Below are 3,836 nucleotides of genomic sequence, written 5' to 3' on the forward strand. Positions count from 1 at the left end.
TATATATATAAAAGATTATCGCTTTTAAATTCGACAACAGCCCCGTATATCGCTATGTATTTATATACGTTCCGGCGAAAGATATCCCATTCCGGAAGATCTTACGAGAAAGACAGGGTGCATTTCAGTGCACCCTCCGTAGACTGTACATCAGGATTCCTCTCGGTGGCCCTTTTCTTTGATAGGACTCTCCTGAAAGCGCGGCGAGATTCGGCGCGACACAACGACAGACCTCCGATTTTTTTACGACAACGCGGATGTTGAAATAACGGGCGAGAGATCCTGGTTGTTCCGCGCGCGGTCGTCGAAACCGCCGCACTTCCTTTGCTTCCCGTCGTGGGTGATAGTGTCAGGCGCAGGATGACGAATGTGTAATGTCACGTCGCTAATTTTTCCGGGAATATGCATGCGACTCCGGCCAGCGTGACGATACCGAAGTCCCGTCTTGCGGTTATGGCGAACTGACAGTTTCTGATGGTTTAACGTGCCATTAATGTCGCGATGGAATATAAAAACTATAACGAACGAGCAACTCTCACTTACTCCCACGTGGCAGGTTGAAAAGTAACATCGAAATGAAATGCTCGTTGTTATTATAATATTATAGTTTCATCTAGACCAAATTTTATTTAGACAACCCATAACCGCGCAGAGTACTTCATAATATGTATGGCTTCAACTAATATTAAGTCTATCCCGCAAATTATTTACTGTAAATTATTCATTATATTTATAAGCCATGACTCGGAAAACAATAGTACATTAGACAATACTTTAGAAAATCACGATACTTTACAATCACTGGCAAATGTAAAGCGTTTCACGTTACCTGTGCATGTCTATAGGCTAAATGCTAATATTTGCATGTACTCGGCAGAATTTTACCATCATTCGCGGAACAATAAGAATTACGAGATATTCATGATCCTAGAATGAATGAACATACATACATAAATCCCCGCGATAATAATCGTTCTCTGTATTTATCGATAACCGGCGTCGCGTTACGATGGGAAAGTACTCTATTTTCTGAATGAAATTTGCAGAAAAAAATGAAGTTATTAATTGTCAGAAAGTTACTAACTTATAATAACGTAATCACAATAAAGACTCCCGAAGTTTGAAAACCAATAATAAAAACATGTAGGCGTTAGAAGTCAATGCAAACAACGATGCATAATGCCTACTTGTTTTTATTACTGTATAATCACGTTGCTTAGATGAGACCATTTCAAAATGTAGATTAATATTTTTTCTGTCTTTTGTCGTTGAATCGCACAGATGTACGTTCATACGCAGATTTTTATTAATTAATTATTGCAAGAATCACGAAATGATACAGGATGTTTTTTATTCAGTTCAATTCCGTGAGTAGCGTTACACTTATTATCAGACACCCTGTATATACTGAGATATTGCATACATATTTCTTAATGCTAATTTCATTTTCATCAAGACATATTGCACCCTTCAATTATTAATATTAGGGTTGGGTAAGTTATCTTTTTTTTTAACTAAGTTAAGTTAAAGTTAACAGCCTTGAAAATTTAACTTAATTAAAATACAAGTTAATCCATAATAAAATTAATTGAATTAAAAGTTAGGTTAATAAAAAAAATAATTAAAAAGTTAAAAGTTAAATTCTGTTCAAACGAACAACCAAGAAAAAAAAGAAAAAGTTTGACTATTTTACATAATTTTTCCTTTCTCACAGCTTATTTATTAAAGAATCTGGTTATTTTTATTCACAAGCAACGATGATACAATTACTAAATTATATACTCATTAGCCTCTAGCATTAAGGATTAACTTCAAAAAAATCAAATTAAAAATTAATAGTTACCGATAAAATGTAACTAAATTAAGTTAAAAAGTTAAGAGTCTAAAATGTAACTAAGTTAAGTTAAAATTATTATAATTAACTTTTTAACTTAACTTTTATCTTTTTAACTTACCCAACCCTGATTAATATACATATAATTTTCGAATAAAAGAAATAATACTGAGAATAATCGATAGACATTTGACAAATGATTCGCTTTCTGGAACGTTTGTAATCTGCATTCCCGCGATCGGGGATAAAATTGCATTTTCCGAGAAGAGAATCCGACATCATTTAATACGCTTGGATACCGTCCAAGAATCGCCCCCGACTATATAGGTACTTTAAACTTCAACCGAGTGACGTGTTACTCCGGGATAGCTCATTGAGTGTCATGAATCACATTCCTTTACCGTAGACAGGTACTACTACACATCGAAACGTCATGCGTTTCCACGTATCTCTGGGAAATTGTAATCTTCCTCCGTTCATATAAATCCATGGCGTATCGCGTGCGCGGTCATTCAGTAACTCGAACGAGCCACTGTATACATCGGCTCCGGCGCGGGCGCGCGTCTCGTCCTTCCGAAATACGATTCACGAGACTCTGGGTCTTCGAAACAGCGGCGTGCCTCCCTTTCTCTCTCAGCCAGCGCTTCCCAAACTAGGGTTCCGCGGGATGACGAAAAATTACACGTTCTCCGCCGCTTGTAAAGCCTATTTAAACGACGCGCCGTCCGCTTTAGGGATCACTTACTGCGGCCATAAATATGTAAGTATATACGAGCGAATATCGACTCTGTTTGCTCTTCAGTATTATGAGTTTGTTTTCTCTTTCTCTCACTCTTTTTAGTCAGTTTATTACTTGCTTCAATTAGAACTTAATGTAAGAAGAATGTAATTATTAACAGAAGAATATATTTAAAAACAAATATTTTCCTAAAATTTATTTTTGAAGTTCTTTTGTAAATTTGAAGCTTCCTTAATGTGGATAATCTTTGGAAAATATTATTTTTCAAAAATAAAAACGAAAGAGAATTTATTAATTTCTTCTGATGTAAATATTTTTACACTTAAATGCTGGTAGATAAACTTGGTAGATAAATGATGAGTTTTTATTGCTTTTATAATTATGCATATTTATAATTAAATATATATATATATACATAATATACATATATAATTTTGTTGCTTATATAGTTTTATTGTTTGTATGTATGTATATACATATATTTATATCTACTTCATATAATATGTATAACATATATATAGTGACATTAGTTTGGCATAAATTAAATAGACCATGGATCGATCATGCACAGGTTTCAACCGGTTTTCTACGCGTCACTGTGTATTTGCAAACTGTGTATTACGATATTATTGACGTAACAATAATTACAAATTACCAATTAGATTTAGTGCCTATAATTCATTAAATCGCGAAAGATTGAAAATATCTCTCTCGATCACACGAGTCCGCATTCGCTCGCCAAAGGCGCGTATCTATAAATAGCATCATGTGTCAACACAATTCTCCTCGTGTAATTCAAGGGTACAGAAATCTGCAACATTTAAATACACTTATCCTGATGTTAAATTACTCTTCGGAGGTAATTTGAACCGAGATATATGTATACCAAAGACGACTCGATATCTTCCATTTTCTAATTATATTAATAATAAACTTTATAAAAACTTAATATCTCAACAACGCAAAATGTGACAGTCTGTATAATCAACGAAGAGTATAGCACTTACGGAATATTTTATTTAACTTGATTAGGACTAACAATAATCTTAAGATCGAGGTACCAACATAAAATCGTATCCACTCAAAGTGCAAGTAAATTCAAAGTTCCGAGTTATCTTCGCAGTTATCCCCTCTTTCCTTCCCTTGTTTTTTGGAGCAACGGAGTACGTTTATTCTCCGGTAATCCGATCGTGGCTTGAGCTGGAAAATCGGACGACAGCTGTAGAGAGAGAGAGAGAGAGAGAGAGAGAGAGAGAGAGAGAG

The 3,836-nt window shown here is 34.7% G+C and overlaps 1 protein-coding gene across 3 annotated transcripts in view; it reads left to right on the forward strand.

Moving 5' to 3' along the window:
• Nucleotides 1-3,836, forward strand: part of LOC108751025 (cyclin-dependent kinase 4-like) — a 16,873-nt gene that overhangs the window by 1,443 nt on the left and 11,594 nt on the right. For 2 of the 3 annotated variants that reach the window (XM_018490949.1, XM_018490953.1), the window contains exon 1: nucleotides 2,153-2,594. The exons of the other annotated variant lie outside the window; for it this stretch is intronic. The gene's annotated coding sequence lies outside the window, so the exon portion shown is untranslated. Of the gene's footprint in view, nucleotides 1-2,152; nucleotides 2,595-3,836 lie in introns of those variants that run through there. 3 annotated transcript variants of the gene reach the window in all.

Source organism: Trachymyrmex septentrionalis, unplaced genomic scaffold (assembly GCF_001594115.1).
Source record: "Trachymyrmex septentrionalis isolate Tsep2-gDNA-1 unplaced genomic scaffold, Tsep1.0 scaffold40, whole genome shotgun sequence".
NCBI classification, from domain to species: domain Eukaryota; kingdom Metazoa; phylum Arthropoda; class Insecta; order Hymenoptera; family Formicidae; genus Trachymyrmex; species Trachymyrmex septentrionalis.